The sequence below is a fragment of the Lactuca virosa genome, chromosome 3 (genome assembly GCF_052849685.1).
Source record: "Lactuca virosa cultivar CGN04683 chromosome 3, Lactuca_virosa_CGN04683_v6, whole genome shotgun sequence".
Classification (NCBI taxonomy): Eukaryota; Viridiplantae; Streptophyta; class Magnoliopsida; order Asterales; family Asteraceae; genus Lactuca; species Lactuca virosa.
In genome coordinates, this window is record NC_136428.1 from 377,539,181 (window position 1) to 377,564,515 (window position 25,335).

The following is a 25,335-nucleotide window of genomic DNA, read 5'->3' on the forward strand; positions in this document are numbered from 1 at the left end:
TTACAATTTAGGTTTAACACTATAATTTATAACTTTTAACTATTTATAAAATAGTCTCTCGATTTGTTTCAAGTTTAACTGAAGTTTTGATTTAAATTAAACGTTTAACATTATATTGAAATTAATAATTTAACTATTTTGCATAAAATCATAAATTATATAAAAGTTGTGACTTTAAAATAACAATTTTTCACATACGACAACATATCTAAACTAACAAGTTAACTATAATATGTTAAAAAGTTAAAGTCATAATTTTATAAATAGAAGTAAAATATGATATTTTAATATTGTAGTTTAATTAATTTATTATTGGAATTTAGTTTTTACATTAACTTAATATTATTAACAAATTTATAATAATTATTAGAAAGAAATTGAAAAGTCATTGAGGTTTCAAATGCATGTGGTGCAAGTAAAAATGTCTCTTTTATAAGTAGACTAGACGAATTCTCGCGCGTTACGCAGTGCAGATAAAAATATATTGTTAAAATATTGAAAAATATATGTTTAAAATGGTTATGTTATTGACATTAACTTTGAGATAATATTTTTACACTAATATATATATATATATATATATATATATATATATATATATATATATATATATATATAATCTCAATTATTTTGAACAATAATATTCATTGGCATCAATCTACCTTCTTCATTAATAGAATTAAATATAATTATCAATTTAGTATCATTTTTAACAATTATTATGATTGATTAGTTATATTTTTACTTATGCGATCATTTTCTAATTTCAATAATATGGTTCATTTAAAATACAATTTATTTGTAGCTAAATGTAATTTATAATTTGATGTCATTATCATTTAAAATTAATATTAAATAATTTTAAACCATGTATTATTAATAATAAGTTGAAGAAGACTTTTACGAAACACTTAATATTATTATTAAAATGTGAAACATACACTAAATAATAAAGTGATAAGCTAGACAATTTGTATTTCAAAAGAGAATTGCATGGATAATATGACATGTCCATGATTTTTATAATTTAATTTTATAATTTATAATTATTGTTCATTAATTTTAAAACTACTTATTATTATTAATAAGTGAAAGAAACTTTTTAAAAAACACTTATTATTATAATTAAAATGTTAAATATATACTAAAATATAAAGTGATATGATATACAATTTGCATTTTAAAATAAGCTTATATGGATAATATGGTTAATATGACATATCCATGATTTTTAATTAATTATTATTTTGAAGCAACACGAACATACAAACATGTATACAATAGTTAATTAAATATTATATATATATATATATATATATATATATATATATATATATATATATCACTTTCCATAACATATGATCGATAACATGAATCTAATCTAATTTACATTAAAATTTCAACCACAACATACAATAATATTCTTAAAAGAATACTTAAACCAAGAAAATACAAAAAAAAATAGTATATAACAAACTTACTAATTAAAAACTTCAACATAATAATATGGCTCGAAAAATGGTCCAAAACCCTCAAATCAACAAAAAAAAACTTTAAACTTGTTTTCCTTGTAAATTTTATATGTGATTTGTATTTGTGTGTCTACTCAAAGAGATTGACCTTTTGGAGTAGACTATCCATTAATTTTTTATTAAATATATTATATAAGTTATAAAACCTTTGAATTGTTAATCATTATTAAGAGAATTTTGAGTGGTATTCATTAAAATAGTAGATTTCAAATGCATGAGGTGTTTGCAAATTTTTGTGGGGGTTTCAAATGCATGAGGTTCAAGGAAAAATGCATCCTTTATATATATATATATATATATATATATATATATATATATATATATATAATCTCAACTAGCTGGGGTACCCCGCTCCGCGGGGTTCGGTTACGACCATGGTTTTAGTCTTTTGGTTTTCGGTTATGTATATCGTATAGTCATAGGTAGTGTCTCGTTGGTGATCGTATTTGTTAGTATGTAGTAGGAAGTAATATTTGTGTTTTAAAGGATATTTTATTTTGTAACATGTATATATATATGGTAAATTTAGAGGATAAAAACAATTAAATTGAAGGGATTTACATTGCATTTAGATGACATTTTTTATTATTATGAGTAAAAAACAAAATACATACTCCATATTTGCATCAATATATATGAAGGCGGGAATGAGAAGCAAAAAAAATAATATTATAGTGTATTTACATGAAACCGGAATGGAATCCATGATTGTAGAGATTGAAATGCTCTTTTGTGATTCCATTCCATCGCCATAACCATTAGTAACCTGAGAACAAAACCTCGAATTACCGAAATACTCTTCAAGTCCACCGACTGCAACCCCATTCACATTCTGAGCACCCGCCACCATAGTTTCCAACTTTTTTAATACTTCCATTTTAGTTAATATTTATTTATTTTTTAATACCGACGTTTGAACTATCAACCTGTAAAATAGAAACATATATTAGATATAAAATATACCCATAAACATTTACTTAAAAAAAATCCAATAGTGATGCAAATATGTATGGTAGAATTAATTATCTCAACATTGTATCTAATAAACATAAACAGGACATGCAATTACAGAAACCATTTATTTGACTTTTTGCAGAAAAACATACAGTCAAAGTACATGAATGTGACCAAAAATCCACAAGGATCTGAGAATTGAGAATTTGAAGAAGAATCTAAAGGGAAATGTTCTTTATTTTGTGTAGAATGGTTTCACATGGTATTTGTAACTTTAGAAGAGATGCAATCAATTAACATATTAGCAAAACCCCAAAAGAGATAACTTCAATTCTGAACTTAATATTGTTTAATTAGAATCTGTATACTCAAGAACTAAACATCAATCAAAGAATGTACGATGAACCATAACCCACCTCTTGGTAACTCTATAAGGATGCAAATTCTTCCATTTTCCTCTCTCTTTCTTCCGTGTTGACTGTGTCAAAACGAAGTAAAATATTCTGCGGAAAATTAGGGTTAAAAATCAAAAGCAAATGATCAAAAATTAAAAATTAAATGAAAATAGAGACACTGTTCAAAAAAAATAAGGAGAAATCGAAAAGCTTGCAATCAATTGAAGGTGAACAACTTTGAAAAAGCAAACATCCTCAACACTATATTGTTCTTGGACAGTGGTCGGGTGTCAGACCGATGGTGGGTGAAGAAGAAGACAATGGATTTCCCATATGAGTAAATTAGTAAATTATGATGTTTCAGATTTTTACAATTACATGTAATCTTTGATTTAAAATATGGAAAATGAAAACACATCCACCACACCTATCATTACTCACACTTGGATGACCACTACAGCTGTAAAAGACATCCTGAAAGATTATATTTTTGTTTCTGTTTGATGGCCTTCTTCACCAGGTCTAACAATTTCACTGATCTAGTCGAACAATAACTTATATGAATTTGCAACTGTAGGTCTTCCCCTAGACAACCGAAGGAAATTGAAAATTTGAAATCAGCTAATTGTATGGTTTGTGATCAGAATCAAATGAAATTATTAGCAACTGAGATTAAGAAAAATTTCATTCATTGAATAAAAGAGATACAGAGTGTTTAAAGTAGTCATATGCATGATGTTCATATGACATGTAAGGGATCATAATGAGTCCCTAGCTAGCCCTAGAAACTTCAAATTTGATCAAATTAAAGCACAATCAGAGTAATAATTGGAAACCTAGCTCCATAATCGCATATAAAATATGGACCCAATATAGCCAATGAAAAAACTAATGTGAAAATTCCCAAAAATATAAACGTACAGATAATATGAACTGAGATTAATGGCAATTGCATACCTAATCATAGATTACGAAAGATTTTCCCCAAAAAAAAGCTAAAAAGGTCAATGCCAATCAGCTGCACTAATCAGCTGCGTCGCATTGAACTTTGAAAATATATACAATTTGGAACGGAAAAATCTCCAGTTCTTGATTCCATTTAACTCAGCATTTCGACTTTCATCAGCTACTACAGATGTATTCATTTGAATTCCAGTCCCCTAAAAGAGTTACAAACCAAAAAACTATTAGCTTGTGCCAAACCAATAATTCATGTATATTCGGATAACAGGTAAGATCATAAAAATAAAATTTATTGGAAAAACTGTGTAAAAAATTAATATTAAAAAAAACATAAAATTTGACAGACAAAGTATTAGTATTCAATTTGGATAAAGGTAAATGAACAACCAATCAGTTAAACAGACCCATGAACTAACTTACCTCTTGGCAAAATCCTTGTACACGGACTGCCCCCCAAAGTCTTCCTGCAAGCATAACGGAAAAGAAAAAAAAATTAATCTTAAAGATGCAAAGTTTTTCTAAAAATAATCTTGGTAAGCCGTCAAGAAATGTGCATTAAGAATCTAAAATATGTGATAACGTAATACACAATACCTTCTTTTTTCTTCCAAAATTGCTCTTTGTTTTCTTGTTCCTGTGTCTAGAGAATGTTTGCATACGGTCTTCAATGGTGAGTGGTAATTGCCCGAGGGGAGAATGAATCAGGTCTGTCATAAAACAAAAACACTATCAATAAGAAACAACTGAAGTTGGTCTTTTTCTTGATTTTAGAATACCAGATAAGTTGGTGTTTTGCTTTACAGGACAATATTGTCGAGCTGTAACACAGGGAGCATAAAAAAAACCTTAAAAATCAAGAACACATGATTGTTAGTGGTTTATACATCGTAGTTAAAAAAATGAATTTTGAAGTATTTATAAACATAGGTAACTAATTACCGTTTTACCCTCATTCAAAAGGATTCCTTTGGAGAGAATGATGCGTAGTTGATGATTGAGTATATAATTTAATTGGTGTTGTTGTTGCGTATGGGTGATTTCCATTGTTCTTCGTCACACCAACTGCAAAAATAACTTGGCACAAAAATAAAAACCCAGTTCATGGTTGAGTATATAATTTAATTGTTTAAGCCTTTGAAGCACCTGTTTTTGGTTAAAAGGTTGTCAACAACACATTTCCAATCAGCCCTATCAATAATACAAAAGCAGATAATTATCAATAAATGGAGTGAATAAAGTGTAAAAATTGAGTAAAAAAATGATATAAAATTACCTGAAAAACACCAATGCTTTATCTAAATTTCACATATTTACAAGGGACACAGTAAAAGATCAACATCATAGTGCTTGGAAATCCCTGCATCCACAGAGTACAACAGATGTAAGAAACATTAACATTTGGTTGTAACATTTCATCGAGCACTTGGTGTGCATCATCAAACTCACTTTCAAAAATTAGGGCCGCTTGCCTTCAATGGAAGTACATCACAGATGCATGTGCAAGAATAAAAATACATGTACATAATATATATGGAATTAGTTCCAGCAAGAATAGCGACATTAACAACTTAAGGGCTTATATTTATTACAGAAGTTATGTTGATAGCATGGTATCATCACAACATTCTTGAAGTATCTGTATATAAGATATACATGGTGTATCTATACGGTATTAACCTTGTTAAGCTCCTTATAAAGCTTCTGAAAAATAAAACTCCAATCTTTGTTGGTGACATCGAAAAATTTGTGTTGTATACTTATCTAGTATCATGTTACCTTACTACTTTAATAGTTATAACATGTTGTGGTTTCATCATCAAAGCTGGAAGTTTCTTTATTCTTCACTCACGTATTTGTTATTATTCCTTTAGAAATTAACCAATGAAATATTTGGTATAATCATCAACTCTGTTGCTGAAGGTTGATTTGACTAAATTATGAAACAATTAATTAGATGTCAAAATTAGAATTTCAGAGTTGAAGTGACTCAAATTACCTGAAGAAACAAAAGGATTAAATATGATTGAAATCATGTAAGCATATGTGGAGTTATATCATATCAGAGATATGGGACTTAACATTGTACTATCATACTTCATTCTTCATCCCTGAAACAACACATGAAATGCTTTCAAGTTTCGATATTGATCACTTGGGTTTTCGGTGTTAAAAGAAAGGGTATTTGGGTCATTATCATTACCTGCTACAAATAAGTTGTTTGTGTGTTACTCTGGAACCAGAAAAGGATCATGCTCCTTAACTGAAACATCGCATGCTTTCATTAGTATTGAAAAAAGAAAAAAAAACAAAGCAAGACATTTCCTCAAACAGTTGGTGTTCATCTAAATTTACAATTTTTTTCAAAAAGCAAGCTTGTTTAGATGAACCTAAAGGATGCAGAACCAGCATCAATGTAAATTTTTTAGAAAAAAAAAGATAATAACCTGGAAATTTAGTGGCCACCCTTGTCGAGCTCCAGGTGTCAAGAGAAAATGGTGATGAAACACCAACTGTTTCCCCTCCGTTATTCTTCCCATCTTACCTGCCAAACACCAAACAGTTGCCCGTTCACCACCCGTTCACGATGAGAACATCAAAGCCATGTGTCAGTTCCGTTTTTCAGTTCCAGTCAAGAACACAATAACAAACACCCATCAAACCCAATTGACTTACCTGGTATCGATCTGAACGACACCCAACATGCAGTCGGAACGCTGCCTACCACCGCCATGATAACCCACCTCTTTCTATCGGTCCTAATAGCCTCCCCCGTCACGATGTCATAATGGAACAACCATGCTTTCTCCATTTGGGTTTGCTGCAGGACGAACCAAATAGAAGAGGAAGAAGTTGTGGAGCCGCCTACTGCCGCCGCTGAGTGTCGATCCCCATACCCCTGTTCGTCAATCACCATCGAGACCAGGTCTCTTTTCCCCTTTCCTTCTCTTCGGCCCCATCAGAGACCTTTTCTCCCCACTAATCGAACCCCGTCGCACCCACATCTTCATCTTCTGTCGAGCAAAACTCCACCGAAGACCACGTCTTCGTCACTCCTGCTGCTCGCGTCCCCCTTCGTTGCCTTTTCCATTTTGCCTCGTCAAACCCCAGAGATCTCTTCCCCACTACCTCTCTTCCCAAATCAAAATTTCATCAGAGCCCTTATTTACAGAGAAAGCTGCAGCGGATGATGCTTGCATCAATAAAAAAACAGGATCAAGTAATATAAAAACAAACCAAAAACATAATTGAGACATAAACCCTTGAAAAAAAACAGAAGACGAACCTGAAGCAGCAAGGAACGAAGCAGGGAAAGCAGAAGACACCCGATGATTTCCTTTTGATTTTGGATTTTCTTTTATCTGGAAACACAGGAAACACCTACTGGGAAAAAACCTGTTCGTCTTTCCCATTCCCTCTCAATTTGTGGTGTGGAAGGATCTGGAAGATAAACATGAAATAGAGTCACACAACAACAGCGACGATGAGCAACACGTGTACAGACAATACAATTAATTCCATAAAACACCCGTATACCAAAACGAATATGAAACTGCAATTTAAGGTTTGACGAAAACATACTACACCTCCTGATGGGTTAACGTCCCCGAACTCCAGACCTCCACACGAAGGGCCTTTGAAGATGGTCGACGATCTAATTAGAAAACGAAGGCAGCGACTCCGCGATGTAGTCTCAAAAGAAGAAAGAGGCAACACGGTCTTAGCGGGCTAGATAGGGGATGGAGCGGAAGATATTGGATAAGGAGGCGGTGCGATATTTTAGGTATGGAAGTCTCTGGAGACTGATAGAGATAAAACCAAGAAGAAATAGCAAAGACAGACGCAACACGTGTCCACAAAAAATATGGATATTGACAGAAAATAACCCTAAAGACGAATTTAAACATATATCTATATATAGAGGACCATTTCTGCCAAAAATCTACCAGTTTACTATTCATGTTGGAAGACAAGTTTAATATATATATATATATATATATATATATATATATATATATATATATATATATATATATAATAAGTATTTTGAACAATAATATTCATTGGCATCAACCCACCTTCTTCATTAATAGAATTAAATATAATTATCTTTTTAGTATCATTTTTAACAATTATTATGATTGATTAGTTATATTTTTACTTATGCGATCATTTTCTAATTTCAATAATGATGTTCATTTAAAATATAATTTATTTGTAGCTAAATGTAATTTATAATTTGATGATATTATCATTTAAAATTAATATTAATTAATTTTAAACCACTTATTATTAATAATAAGTTGAAGAATACTTTTAAGAAACACTTAATATTATTATTAAAATGTGAAACATACACTAAATAATAAAGTGATAAGATAGACAATTTGCATTTCAAAAGGGAATTGCATGGATAATATGACATGTCCATGATTTTTATAATTTATAATTATTGTTCATTAATTTTAAAACCACTTATTATTATTAATAAGTGAAAGAAACTTTTAAAAAGCACTTATTATTATAATTAAAATGTTAAACATATACTAAAATATAAAGTGATATGATATACAATTTGGATTTTAAAATAAACTTACATGGATAATATGGATAATATGACATATCCATGATTTTTAATTAATTATTGTTTTGAAGCAACACGAACATACAAACATGTATACAATAATTAATTAAATATTATATATATATATATATATATATATATATATATATATATATCACTTTCCATAACATATGATCGATAACATGAATCTAATCTAATTTACATTAAAATTTCAACCACAACATACAATGATATTCTTAAAAGAATACTTAAACCAAGAAAATACAAAAAATAATTAGCATATAACAAACTTACAAATTAAAAACTTCAACATAATAACATGACTCTAAAAATGGTCCAAAGCCCTAAAATCAAAAAAAAAAAACTTTAAACTTATTTTCTTTGTGAATTTTATATGTGATTTGTATTTGTGTGTCTACTCAAAGAGATTGACATTTTTATAGTAGACTATCCATTAATTGTTTATTAAATATATTATATAAGTTATAAAACCTTTGAATTGTTAATCACTATTAAGAGACTTTTGAGTGGTATTCATTAAAATAGGATGTTTCAAATGCATGAGGTGTTTGCAAATTTTTGTGGGGGTTTCAAATGTATGAGGTTCATGGAAAAATGCATATTTTATAAATATAGTAGTGTCTACTCAAAGAGATTGACCTTTTTTATAGTAGACTATCCATTAATTGTTTATTAAATATATTATATAAGTTATAAAACGTTTGAATTGTTAATCATTATTAAAAGACTTTTGAGTTGTATTCATTAAAATAGGAGGTTCCAAATGCATGAGGTGTTTGCAAATTTTTGTGAGGGTTTCAAATGCATGAGGTTCATGGAAAAATGCATCTTTTATAAGTATAGTATGATACTAAACGAATTCTCGCGCATTGCAGGTTAAAAATGTATTGTTAAAATATTGAAAAATACATGTTTAAAATGGTTATGTTATTGACATTGACTTTGAGATAATATTTTTACATTAATTTATATATATATAAAATCTCAATTATTTTGAACAATAATAATCATTGACACCAAACCACCTTCCTCGTCAATAAAATTAAATATAATTATCTATTTAGTATTAATTTTAACAATTATTATGTTTGATTATTTATATTTTTACTTTTACGGTCATTTTCTAATTTCAATAATAATGTTCATTTAAAATACAATTTATTTGTAGCTAAATGTAATTTATAATTTGATGTTATTATCATTTATAATTATTATTCATTAATTTTAAACCACTTATTTTTAATAATAAGTTAAATAAGACTTTTAAGAAACACTTAATATTATTATTAAAATGTGAAACATACACTAAATAATAAAGTGATAAGATAGACAATTGACATTTCAAAAGAGACTTGCATGGATAATATGACATATCCATGATTTTTTGTAATTTAATTTTATTATTTATAATTATTGTTCATTAATTTTAAAAACACTTACTATTATTAATAAGTGAAAGAAACTTTTAAAAACCAATTATTATTAAAATAAAAATGTTAAACATATACTAAAATATAAAGTGATAAGATAGACAATTTGCATTTTAAAAGAGACTTTCATGGATAATATGGATACTATGACATATCTATGATTTTTAATTAATTATTGCTTTGAAGCAACACGTACATACAAACATGTTTAATATAGTTAATTAAATATTATATATATATATATATATATATATATATATATATATATATATATCACCTTCCATAACATATGATCGATAACATGAATTTAATCTAATTTACATTAAAATTTCAACCACAACATACAATGATATTCTTAAAAGAATACTTAAACCAAGAAAATATAAAAAAGAATTAGTATATAACAAACTTACAAATTAAAAACTTCAACATAATAACATGGTTCGAAAAATTGTCCAAAACCCTCAAACCAACACAAAAACCTCTAAACTTGTTTTCTTTGTGAATTTTGTAAGTGATTTTTATTTGTGTGTCTACTCAAAGAGATTGGACTTTTTATAGTAGACTATCCGTTAATTGTTTATTAAACATATTATATAAGTTATAAAACATTTGAATTGTTAATCATTATTAAGAGACTTTTGAGTGATATTCATTAAAATAGGAGGTTTAAAATGCATGAGGTGTTTGCAAATTTTTGTGGGAGTTTCAAATGCATGAGGGGATCAAAGAAAAATGCATCATTTATAAGTATAGTATGATAGTATGATATGATGATAGATATAGATATATAGATATAGATATAGATAAATAGATATATATAGATAACCAAAAGTTATAATTTGTAAACTTCAATATTAAACTATCATCTTTTACTTCTACTTAGAAAGTTACGTCTTTAACTTTTAACATGTTATACATAACTTATTAGTTTAAATATGTTTTTTTAATGTAAACCATTGTCATTTTAGAGTCATAAATTTTAAATAATTTGTATAAAATATTTAAATTGTTAATTTAACTATAACGTTAAATGGTTAACTTAAAACGAAATTTCAACTAAACTTAAGAGAAAATCCAAAGATTATTTTGTAAATAGCCAAAATTTATAAGTTGTCGTGTTAAATGCAAAAAATAAATTGTAATTTTAAATTAATTAAAAATATTTCTAAAAATATTTTTATAATAATTAAGAGTTTCCAAATAAGTAGCTTAAAAAAAACTTAAAGATAACATTATATAAAAAAATTATATTGTTACCTTTAAAAATAAAAAAATGTTTGATGCTTGAAATAATTACAATGATAGAAATTAAAATGTTAAGCAACTATTTTTTTTTATTAATCAAAATAACTATAAATAATATTAAACCACATATTATATTTAATTTTATTCATGAATAACGCGTGGGTATATGCTATTTAGACGATTGAAAATTATATAGTTTTGATATATGTCTACTGTATCATATAATTCAATATAATCAATGTTTTATAACAACTTAGTTAAGAATTATTATACCAATGTCAAAAACGTCATTGTTATATTTAAAAAAAACATATATTTGTAAATATTTCAACTATATAGTTGTATTCTGCGCAGCACACGTGTATTCGCCTAGTATATAATAATAAAGGCACAAATCCAAGCAACGTATTAATTTGAAACTTACATGTCACAATTCTTTATATTAATGATTATAATGTTTAATAAGTGCAAGACTATAAACATCCTCGTTTCTCACTTTGATTTGTTCATATTAAATTGGTGGTTTAATGGTATCTTTTATATATAAACATGTTAGTTTGTCATTTTGATCTTGCAACATCTCACTTTATCACTTTTATCTAGCTCATATTATATTGTTTGTTTTCACCGATATCTTCTAAATTGGTCAAAATTTTAAGGTCAATTACATACTAGAAGCTAAATTTTGCGGTTCGTAAAGCAAAAAAGTATCTTTGTATTTTCCATGATTGTTTTGGATTGTTGGGTTATTTACAAACTCACTTAGTTGTGACAACCGTCAAATTCAAGTCAAGGTCAACAAGTCAAACCGGTCAAACTTAATTTGTACTTGAATGTTAAAACTTATTCTATGTATACAAATGTGCATTTGTATGTCAAGGATTCAAGTGTCTCGAAGAATCTATGTGTTATCAATGTAAAATATATATATATATATATATATATATATATATATATATATATATATATATAACCCTAAAAACGGAGTTAAACGCATCAAAACACGACTAAGGACCCTTTCGGGGACTTAAAACAATCATAAACGAAGCATAACGGGGTTCACGAACCTTGCATTACGAGATTATACGATAATAATGGCTAAGGTTAAATCTCTCCCAAATCTCTCCAAGTATGTGAAATCTCTCCCAAATCTCTCCAAGTATGTGAAATCACTCCCAAATCTCTCCAAGAATGTGAAATCTCTCCAAGTATGTGAAATCTCTCCCAAATCTCTCCAAGAATGTGAAATCTCTCCAAGTGTGTGAAATCTCACCCAAATCTCTCCAAGTATGTGAAATCTCTCCCAAATCTCTCCAAGTATGTGAAATTTCTCCCAAATCTCTCCAAGTATGTGAAATCTCGCCCAAATCTCTCCAAGAATGTGAAATCTCTCCAAGTATGTGAAATCTCTCCAAGTATGTGAAATCTCTCCCATATCTCTCTCAAAATCTCTCACAACTTTTTATAGTCATCCCGACCCTTAACTTGGCCAAAAACCACTCGAAACAGTGAGTTATATCGAAAAACAGCTAAATAGAACCGAAACCCCTCTTAGGAACCGAACCTCTTAGGAACCGAAACCCCTCTTAGGAACCGAACCTCTTAGAAGCCGAACTTGTCAGAAGTGAACCTGTCAGAAGCGAACCTCCCATTCTCGGACCGAACATGCATCAGAACCGAAACCCTCTCAGCCGAAATGGACCGAGGGTTCGGTGTATTTCGGTTCCCTAGCTACTTCGGACCGAGACCTGACCTTCGGCCCTCCCCCTCGCACCTTCGATCCTTCTCCTTCCCTCTCGGTTCCTTCTTCCCTTCTCTCGGTTCTCATCCTCTTAGAGCCGAACCTCGCAGGTTCGGTCCCTATTGTCTGGTTTTCGACCACTTTCGCTTCCTAAGCCCGTTTTTGACGGGATTTTTTCACCAAATTCATATTTTTACCATTTTTAACCCCCAGAACTCATATTTTATTTATTTTTCAAAGATTATTAATTAAAAATCATTATTTTATAATAAGAGGAGTATTCTACCCCACAAGTGGGTCAAGTGTGCCCACTTGCCCTCCATGTGTCACCCTCTCATTTGCCACCTTATCCACATCACACAAACCAATGCACACATCACTTCAAACTCACAAGTTGCTCCAGCAACCTTCTATATAAAGAAATCCCTGGAGGATTTCTTGATTTACTTGCTCATTTCAAACATACACACTTCTCATATCACCTCAAGAAAGCTTATTTCTCTCTACTTTCCACCACCTTGTGCAAGTGTTCTTGAGTTGCTACTGTACTTTTTGGTAAGTATTCCATCTAAACTCTAGTGTTATTCCATAATTTCATAACACTCTTGGATCATTGACTCATATCTTAACGCCAAAAATCGTTCTTAGGATCATCCAAGTCTTCACGTGTTCACCAAGTGCTCTTGACTTGATATTCCTTAACTTCAACCTCCCACTCTTCAATTCATCACTCAAGGTGAGTTCATACCCCTACATTTTCTAGTTTTCTTCAGTTTTCAGGGGGGGGATACAAGTTAAAACACCAAAACATATTCAAAACTTAACTTGACAGATTACAACAGAAAAGTTGTGAACTGTTCACGAACTGTTTTACCCAACTTAAACTTAATATTTTCAAAACTGTTTAATATGCAAATAGTTCAGGTTTATACCTTTAAAATGACTATTTGCACATCTCCATACGATATTTCTACAATTTATTGTGATTTTTACAAAACTGCCTATCACTGCAGCAACAAAATCGGACCAGTTGTGAAAATGAACATTTTCACACTGATTTGAGACCACCAAAAATTATGGGAAAATTTATGGATATAGTAGACTCTTTTTCCAAACACTCAGAGTTTACGGATTCAGTTTTCGACTTACGATTATTTTTCTATAATTACTCAAAAACAGTGACAGTTAAGGGTAAAACTGTCAAATACATATTTAAGAGTTATTCACACCTTGTAACATGTTGAGCAAGGTGTGTAAGATTTACACTTAGTATTTCCAATGTCATCTATTTGAAATACATATACATGCATGACAAGGTTTCATACCATCATACAACACTTTTGATAAACTATAATAGGTATAGTTTTGAACCCTTCATTTAACAAAGAAAGCGGTAACACTATCGATTCACAAAACGAATTTTTCACTACACACTATGTGAACTCGTTAATGAATATTTGTGAGGCATTCTCCTTCGGGGTACTCTAAGTACCACAGAAAAGTCCTTTAGTTATAATCAAAATCTCCTGGAGGGAGAACGTGATAGTTGTGTATAGATCTATACTGGGTCCGACAAACCCGCACCTGAGCTGCTTGCAACAGCTAGACCGGCAGGTCTGGGGTGACAAGTGTCATAACTTTCCGACGCCTGAAGAACGTCGCATACAAGGCCATCTAGTCGTTAGTATGATTATAACATCTAGCATGGAATATTAACAAAACATACAGTTCACGGAAATTCTAAGGCTTTATACAAAGGAGTTTTATTTAAATATAAAACACACACATAAGTATGACGATTTACTTACACACACTAAGCCTTGTTTCAATTTAGTCTACAACAAATCTTTTAGAAAAAATTGGATTTTCCGGAAACAAACTTGTAACAATCGTTAAGGAAACAACATTCATTTTTCATAAAATACTTATGAACTCACCAGCTTTATGTTGATACTCTTTTCAAAAAAACTTGTATTCTCAGGTAATCAGTAATACAGGTAACCGCAAGATTTATGAAGTCAAGGCACTAAGGCGTAGATTCTTTTGCTACATTTTATCATCATATGTAATTTAATTGGAAACATGTATTTTTGGAACATGTATTTTGGAAACAATGTAACCTTTTTAAATTATATCTATGATGGTTGTGTTTTACTTTCTTCAATATAGTTATGATACTGAGCATGACGTCCTCCGCCCCCGAATGTTTCCGCCGTTCTGGTTTGGGGGTGTGACAGATTGGTATCAGAGCCTTGTTTATAGTGAACTAAGTATATCGAACCACGTAAGATATACAAACTATAAACACAACGGGAAAAAATTCTCTGACGTAGCTTTTCAAAAAGTACTTTAAAAATAAAAACTTGTATTTTTATAAAAAGTACACATACAATCGCACTCATCAACTCAGTATCATAAAGGTAATAACATAAAAGTATTAAGACAAGTTGGACACTATGGTCCAGCTTTGGGGTATGTAGTCAGATCTTGGATGAATATAGCCTGATCAACTATATTTAGCCAAGGTAGGACCAATGTATGCCGAAGAAGGATCATGGTGAGCAACAAGTCTGCAACTTACCAAAGATTTTCAAGAATCAAACTTAAAAATACTATAGGAGTATTTTAACACAAAAAGCCGTAATAATCACAACTACGATAACTAACTTCTTATTCCCAAAAGTTTCTCCCGACATTCCTCCTTATCCCTATTCTAGCAGGATGGCAGGATTTCATTTGCTGGGGGATCCCTATTTCCCCAACCAAGGGAATGCCGGTTGGATCGTGGAAGACCCAAAGGAAGATCCCGAAGAAGAACCCATGGAAGATGAGGAACCCATGGAAGAGGAAGAATCAGTAGACGGTGAAGAAGAAGAAGAAGAAGAAGAAGACTCAGATGGAACCGATTCGGAACCCGAAGTTTACAATCCACACCCTGCCCCTATTCCTCCACAACACTACCAGGGCCAGACGCCCCAATGGGCCGAAACTATACATCGATGGAGCTGAGAGCAAGGTCAACGACCTCCCTATGGCATGCAACGAGGTTTCTACGATCTTAGCAGAGGAGGGTCAACCGACCGAGCCCTCCCTGTCATAGTTCATCGTGTCACACGCCACGAAGAGCAAACAAGAGTTAACACTCGACATCTCATGGAGGTTGGTGCCACCAGCCAAGTCAACTCCGTTCGCATTCGCCATTTGGACGACGACCACGATCGGACTCGAGACCGCACAGAGCTTCTTCGACAGGAAATGGTTGCGACCCGAGCTGAAGTGCAAGAACTCCGAGAACACCGAGCCACTTTTGAAGGATGCCTGGCCGAAGCAGAACGCCAAGCGGCAGAATCCCGAGCTGAAATGAGGAACTTCGTGTCTACACTTCCTGATCCTCAGAGCTTCAACCGCCGCAAGTAGTATTGCACTGCTCGCTCCAGTTTAATCTAGTTTGCGGATAAATATTACTATTATTTTCTAGTATTTTATGTCCGATCTCGCGATTTAGGTGTTTACACTTCCGGGATCTGTTATGCGGTCAAAATTTTCCGTACATTGATGTAGCATAGACCCCTAGTAGGGTCAAATTTTTCCAAGTATTGTATACTAAGTTATATCAATGATATTGACGCGCTATTTGTTTTATTGGGAACACTACATCATATTCATAACACGAACTATTTTCAGATAAAAATTTGTTGGTGACCAACCTATGATCACCTGAGGTATAAACCAAAGTTATATGTAATTGAGACCATGTCGACCTAGAAATGGTGGTTTCGCCTTGGATCCTGTTCCTTGTTTGGTTGTGGGCCCAGGGCAGACCCATTAGATTCAAAAGTTTATTTAATCTTAATTACATGTAAATATTATACATCAAGCAATTGTTGGTTGGACCCGGTATGGATACTAACACAGACATTTCATGAGAATCAATACTATCGAAATTCATAAAGTCTATATTTCATAGACTTCTGGTATGAATGGATTCCTACAACATTCTTACAAGTCGGAATCATGATGCATATAAAGAACTAATAATGTTTAGTTTAACACTCGACTTGTATCAAAGACTTATTGTCTTTTCATTCTTGTTAATGGCAGAAAATGCCACCTCGTAGAAATCCTAGACGCGGCGGCGCAGCTGGGACTGCACCACCCCCACCACCACCTCTTCAGTTCGACCCAGCCATGTTCCAGGCTGCGGTGGCGGCCGCAGTAGCAGTCACGATAGCTTAAATCAACCCCACTAATTCTGGCGGTGCGGTTAGTGGTGCCTCGAATTCTAACAATAGGGACGGTCAGGGACGCTCGAGAGAGTGTACCTACAAATAATTTACAAACGGCAAGCCCAAAACCTTCAACGGAAGTGGACGTGTTATAGCCTTGCTGCAATGGTTCGAGAAAACCGAGACCATCTTCGAAATATGTGCATGCCCTGAAGCAAGCAAGGTTAAATTTGTTGCATGCACATTCTCCGAAAGAGCCCTCACCTGGTGGAAAGGCCACGTCAAAACGTTAACACTCCCGGTGGATAATGCAATAGCATGGGAAGATCTAAAAACCATGTTGATGAAGGAGTACTGCCCCAGGGGCGAGATACAGAAGCTGGAAGAAGAATTTTGGGGTCTCAAAATGACGGGCTCTGACATCCTGTCTTACACCTCAAGGTTCAATGATCTGGCCATGCCGTGCCCAGGAATGGTTCCGACGGAAAGTAAGAAGGTGGAAAGGTACATATGGGGACTCTCTCTGCAAGTCCAAGGACACGTATTGGCCTCAAAGCCAATTACCTTTGACAGTGCCAAGGAACTGGCACAACAACTCATTGACCATAACGTCAGCCATGGCGCTTTAACGACCACCTCCGAGCAAGCAAAAGGGGGAAACAACAAAAGAAAATTTTGGAATAAGAAAAAGGGGCAGCCTACTCAAGACCCTGCCAAGAAACAACAAGTGGTTGCAGTGCACGCTGCCACAACCGCTGCCAACCCCACTCCGATAAGGCAATACGTCGGGAACCTGCCCAAGTGCAACAAATGCAGCTACCACCACAACGGTGCATGTCGTGAAATGCATTGCACCAACTGTAACAAAAAGGGGCACACCGCCCGATTCTGTAGAACTCCAGCCCAACCGAACGCACAAGCTGCCAACGCCGGAGATAGCCGAACCTGCTATGGATGTGGAGAAGCAGGACACCTCAAACGTAACTGCCCGAAGGCAAGAAACCCCAACCCCGGCGAAGTGGGCAGAGTTCTGGCGATAGGTCATGAGGAAGCTGTCGCAGATCCAACTGTGGTTACCGGTACGTTTCTCCTCAACAATACCTACGCATGCATTCTTTTCGATAGTGGCGCGGAGAAAAGCTTCGTGAGCCACCAATTGAAACGCTTGCTTAATCAAACACCACAAACACTAAAAAACACATTCACCGAAGAAATGGCTAACGGAAAAACAGAGAATACTAACGATATTTACGCCAGGTGTACCCTCACCTTAAACAATCACTCTTTCCAAATTGACCTGATGCCGGTCACCATAAAAAGTTTTGATGTTATCATTGGCATGGATTGGTTGTGCCCTCACCATGCTGAAATCCTATGTCACGAAAAGGCCGTTCGCCTTAATCTGCCAAGTGGGGAAGCTCTCGTCGTTTATGGCGACAAACCTAGCTCAAACTTTCAGATCATCTCTTGTATCAAGGCTCAAAAGTATCTCCGCAAGGATTACCACGCCTTCTTAGCCCACGTCGTAGATAAGGGCCAAGGAACGAAAGACATCAAGGACATTTCGGAGGTCTGCAATTTCCCCGATGTATTCCCGGAAGACCTTCCAGGAGTGCCCCCTCCTCGTCAAGTCGAATTCCGAATCGACTTAATTCTCGGAGCTACCCCCGTAGCCAAATCGCCATACCGTCTAGCCCCAGCCGAGATGCAGGAACTGTCCAGTCAACTGAACGAACTACTGAGCAAAGGCTTCATTAGACCAAGCTTCTCGCCTTGGGGAGCACCGGTTTTGTTCGTTAAGAAGAAGGACGGATCGTTACGCATGTGCATTGACTACCACGAATGAAACAAACTCACCAACAAAAACCGATACCTTTTGCCTCAAATCGATGACCTCTTCGACCAGTTACAAGGAGCGAGTTTCTTCTCGAAGATTGACCTTAGATCTGGGTACCATCAACTACGAGTTCAAGAGGAGGATATTTCCAAGACAGCTTTCAAAACGCGCTATGGTCACTACGAATTTGTAGTGATGCCTTTCGGCTTAACAAATGCACCCGCAGCGTTTATGGATCTGATGAATCGGGTGTGTCGACCTTACTTAGACAAGTTCATGATTGTTTTCATCGATGATATACTAGTCTACTCCCGAAGTAAGGAAGAACACAGCCAACATTTACGTCAAGTCCTGGAGACGCTGAGGGCGGAGAAATTGTACGCAAAATTCTCAAAGTGCGAGTTCTGGATTCGAGAGGTGAATTTCCTCGGACATGTAGTCAGCAAGGAAGGAATCCATGTGGACCCTTCAAAGATCAAGGCGATTGAAAGCTGGGCAGCACCAAGAACACCCACGGAGATCCAACAATTTTTAGGACTCGCCGGTTACTACCAAAGATTCATCCAAAACTTCTCCAAAATCGCAAAACCCCTCACCACCCTGACTCAAAACGGAGTGACGTTCGTTTGGGGAGATAAGCAAGAGGCTGCATTCCAAACACTAAAACAAACTTTGTGCAGTGCTCCGATCTTGTCCCTACCGGATGGAACCGAAGACTTTGTGGTTTACTGCGATGCATCAAACCAAGGTCTAGGGTGTCTGTTAATGCAACGAGGAAAAGTCATTGCCTACGCCTCAAGACAACTGAAGACGCACGAGGTAAACTACACGACGCACGACCTTGAATTGGGAGCAGTAGTTTTCGCCCTAAAAATCTGGAGGCATTACCTTTACGGCACCAAGTGCACCGTCTTCACCGATCACAAAAGCCTCCAACATATCCTCAATCAGAAAGAACTCAACATGAGACAAAGACGATGGTTAGAATTGCTAAATGATTACGAATGCGAAATTCGTTATCACCCCGGGAAAGCCAACGTGGTTGCAGACGCTTTAAGCAGAAAGGAGTATTCGGGTCGCCGAGTAAAGGCATTAACCATGACCATCCACTCACACCTATCCGCACAAATCAAGGAAGCTCAGGAAGAAGCCTTGAAGCTAGAGAACGTGACAGGTGAAGCATTGAGAGGAATGGACAAAAATCTTGAAGTCAGGGATGATGGAGTTCGTTGTCTCATGAACCGGATCTGGACACCAAAATTTGGTGGATTCAGGGACGTTGTCATGGACGAAGCCCATAAAACTCGCTACTCCGTGCATCCCGGCTCAGACAAGATGTACTTAGACCTCAAGAAGATGTATTGGTGGCCGAACATGAAAGCTGAAATAGCTACCTTTGTGGGTAAGTGTCTGACTTGCGCCAAGGTTAAGGTAGAATATCAAAAGCCCTCGGGACTACTTCAACAACCAGATATACCCGAGTGGAAATGGGAGCGGATTACGATGGATTTCATTACCAAGTTACCTAAGACCACGGGTGGACTTGACACCATCTGGGTAATCATCGACAGATTAACCAAATCCGCACACTTCCTACCAATAAAAGAGACAGACAAAATGGAGAAGTTGACAAGGATCTACATTAGAGAAATAGTGCGCCTTCACGGAGTACCGATATCCATTATCTCCGATAGAGATAGTAGATTCACATCACGATTCTGGCAGTCACTACAGAAAGCGATGGGGACTAGGCTGGACATGAGCACAACCTACCACCCACAAACGGACGGACAGAGTGAAAGAACCATTCAAACGTTAGAGGACATGCTAAGAGCTTGTGTGATAGACTTTGGTAAAGCTTGGGATACTCATTTACCTCTTATTGAGTTTTCCTACAATAATAGTTATCACACTAGCATCAAGGTTGCTCCGTTCGAAGCCCTCTATGGTCGTAAGTGCAGATCACCCCTGTGATGGGCTGAGGTGGGCGATACGCAACTAGCAAGAGGGAAAGTCCCTAACAGCGCACTCACTGGTCCGGAGATCATAAGGGAAACAACCGAGAAGATCGTCCAAATTCGAGAGCGAATGAAGGCTTCGCAAGACCGACAAAAGAGCTACGCGGATAAGAGACGAAAACCTTTGGAGTTCCAAGTTGGGGATCGAGTACTTCTAAAAGTATCACCTTGGAAGGGATTAATACGTTTTGGGAAACGTGGGAAATTAAATCCAAGGTATATCGGGCCATTTGAAATCCTCGCCAGGATTGGCCCGGTGGCATACAAGCTACGATTACCACAGGAACTCAACCACGTCCATCCTACCTTTCATGTGTCAAACCTGAAGAAATGTTTTTCTGATGAGACCCTCGTCATTCCTTTGGAAGAAATTGAGATCAACGAGAACCTCCACTTTGTAGAGGAACCTGTTGAAATCATGGATCGAGAGGTCAAATCGACGAAACAAAGCCGCATTCCCATCGTAAAGGTCCGGTGGAACGCCAAGCGAGGACCCGAATTTACTTGGGAACGTGAGGACCAAATGAAACAAAAGTACCCACATCTTTTCCCCAACCCTTGAAGTCCCACTCAAAATGCAAATTTCGGGACAAAATTCCTTCTAACGGGGGGATAATGTGACAACCGTCAAATTCAAGTCAAGGTCAACAAGTCAAACCGGTCAAACTTAATTTGTACTTGAATGTTAAAACTTATTCTATGTATAAAAATGTGCATTTGTATGTCAAGGATTCAAGTGTCTCGAAGAATCTATGTGTTATCAATGCAAAAAAAACCCTAAAAAGGGAGTTAAACGCATCAAAACACGACTAAGGACCCTTTCGGGGACTTAAAACAATCATAAACGAAGCATAACGGGGTTCACGAACCTTGCATTACGAGATTATACGATAATAATGGCTAATGTTAAATCTCTCCCAAATCTCTCCAAGTATGTGAAATCTCTCCCAAATCTCTCCAAGTATGTGAAATCTCTCCCAAATCTCTCCAAGAAGGTGAAATCTCTCCAAGTATGTGAAATCTCTCCCAAATCTCTCCAAGTATGTGAAATCTCTCACAAATCTCTCCAAGTATGTGAAATCTCTCCCAAATCTCTCCAAGAATGTGAAATCTCTCTAAGTATGTGAAATCTCCCTAAGTATGTGAAATCTCTCACAAATCTCTCTCAAAATCTCTCTCAACTTTTTATAGTCATCCCGACCCTTAACTTGGCCAAAAACCGCTCGAAACAGTGAGTTATATCGAAAAACAGCTAAATAGAACCGAAACCCCTCTTAGGAACCGAACCTTTTAGGAGCCGAACTTGTCAGAAGCGAACCTGTCAGAAGCGAACCTCCCATTCTCGGATCGAACATGCATCAGAAGCGAACCTCCCATTCTCGGACCGAACATGCATCAGAACCGAAACCCTCTCAGCTGAAATGGACCGAGGGTTCAGTCTATTTCGGTTCCCTAGCTACTTCGGACCGAGACCTGACCTTCGGCCCTCCCCCTCGCACCTTCGGTCCTTCTCCTTCCCTCTCGGTTCCTTCTTCCCTTCTCTCGGTTCTCATCCTCTTAGAGCAGAACCTCGCAGGTTCGGTCCCTATTGTCCGGTTTTCGACCACTTTCGCTTCCTAAGCCCGTTTTTGACGGGATTTTTTCACCAAATTCATATTTTTACCATTTTTAACCCCCAGAACTCATATTTTATTTATTTTTCAAAGATTATTAATTAAAAATCATTATTTTATAATGAACAAATTACTGAAATCGTCCCTGTGGTTTGGGTAAAATTGCGTGTTGGGTCCCTAACTTTTTTTTTGCACTCGGACCATCCCTATTGATTATATTTGTTGCACGTTCAGTCCCTATCACACCTGAAATGACTAAGATACCCTTTCTTTTATTTTTTATTTGTTTTTCTATTTTTCTATAATTGATTTTAAATTCTTATTAATATTATCTTATTAACAAAAAAGTTTAACAAAAAATATTTATGGGCCCACATCTCAAACCCACGGACACTATCAATTATCTTGCTTCTTGTTGCCCCAAATCAGCCACCGTTGGGTCATCTTCTCCGACTGCCACATTCTTCGGGGGCCTTCCTTCTCTTATACCGTCGGCAACCATTGAACCCCTCACCATCAAAATTCTTCCTCTCCCTAGATCCACTCTCTACCCCATTATTTCTTTCTACATCCTTCTCCACCTACCGAAATCAAATCAAAATCAACTAAAATCAAATCAAAACCAAATCAAGAAACAAAACCTGCAAAAAAAAAAAAAACAACTGAAATCCAAATCACCACCGAAAAGCAACAATGGAATGCAGATTAAAGAAGAAATTATTGAACACATATGGGTGGAGACAGATGACAACCCCGATATCCTTTTTCACGGAAACCCAAAAATCGAACCAGAAGAAGAATGTGAAAGCATGTTTCCCCTGGTTCATCAACAGACAGTCGAGAAAGAAGACAATCGAGAGATAGAGCGTAAGTGTTCTGTTCTTTTACCGATTTGGGAGGGGAATGAGATAATCGAGCAGAAGAAAACCATCATTTCCAATTTGATTGGTTGTTGAATCGATGAAAACCTGCAATCATTGAAAATGGTTGCGATAGAAGGAAATGTTTCTTGAATTCAGTGGGTGAAGAAGACGTGGTAGATGGAAGAAGATGAATTACAAAGGTTTAGGGCTGAAGACGGAAGGATATCTGGTTAATTGGTCTGTTTTCTTATCGTCTCCCCCATCTGATCCATCGAGAGGTCTGACCATCGATTATATCTGCTCCCTCCTCGCTCCTCCCTCTTCACCATCGTTCCTCTCGTTTCCCTACGCCGGTGACCTCACCTGTCTACGTCGCCATCCACCGGAGCTAACACTACCGCAACCAACCCCCCTACACACACACCCTTTTCCATTTTTTTCTTTCCTTACAGTTTCACGTCTCTATATACACTTTATGAAATTGATTTCTTCTATCAGTATATGGATTCTCTTTCTTGATAAATGGATTCCAAAAGAGTTGTAGGTTTTGGTTATGATCGGAAAGAAGAGGTGGTTAGAGATTGTGTCCGGCGATTGGAGTTGTTCATCTTCATGTATGGTGGGTGAGGGTGGGAATGATGGTGATGATCGGAAAGAAGAGGTAGTCGGAGATGGTGTCTGGCAATTGGAGGTCATCGGCAATGGTTGCCGGTGATGAAAGAAGTGGGTGGGGGCAAAAATATGGTGGGGTTAACTGGTTATGGTGGGGGGGGGGGGGGGTTGTAAAGTGGGCCTAATTATTGTTTTTATTATTAATAAACATACAATCAATAATAATAATAAGGGAAAATATATTAGAAAGGGCAAAAGAGTCTTTTCACCTTGGTCAGGGACGAAGAACGCAACAAACTAAAATGGTAGGGATCGTCAGAGTGCAAAAAAAAAGTTAGGACCAAACACGTAATTTTCGTAAAACCACAGGGACGATTTCAGTAATTTGTTCTTTTATAATAAGAGGAGTATTCTACCCCACAAGTGGTTCAATTGTGCCCACTTGCCCTTCATGTGTCACCCTCTCATTTGCCACCTTATCCACATCACACAAACCAATGCACACATCACTTCAAACTCACAAGTTGCTCCAGCAACCTTCTATATAAAGAAATCCCTGGAGGATTTCTTGATTTACTTGCTCATTTCAAACATACACACTTCTCATATCACCTCAAGAAAGCTTCTTTCTCTCTACTTTCCACCACCTTGTGCAAGTGTTCTTGAGTTGCTACTGCACTTTTTGGTAAGTATTCCATCTAAACTCAAGTGTTATTCCATAATTTCATAACACTATTGGATCATTGACTCATATCTTAACGCCAAAAATCGTTCTTAGGATCATCCAAGTCTTCACGTGTTCACCAAGTGCTCTTGACTTGATATTCCTTAACTTCAACCTCCCACTCCTCAAGTCATCACTCAAGGTGAGTTCATACCCCTACATTTTCTAGTTTTCTTCAGTTTTCAGGGGGGGGGGGGGGGGATACAAGTTAAAACACCAAAACATATTCAAAACTTAACTTGACAGATTACAACAGAAAAGTTGTGACCTGTTCACGAACTGTTTTACCCCACTTAAACTTAATATTTTTCAAAACTGTTTAATATGAAAATAGTTCAGGTTTATACCTTTAAAATGACTACTTGCACATCTCCATACGATATTTCTACAATTTATGGTGATTTTTACAAAACTTCCTATCACTGCAGCAACAAAATCGGACCAGTTGTGAAAATGAACATTTTCACACTGATTTGAGACCACCAAAAATTATGGGAAAATTTATGGATATAGTAGACTCTTTTTCCAAACACTCAGAGTTTACGGATTCAGTTTTCGACTTACGATTATTTTTCT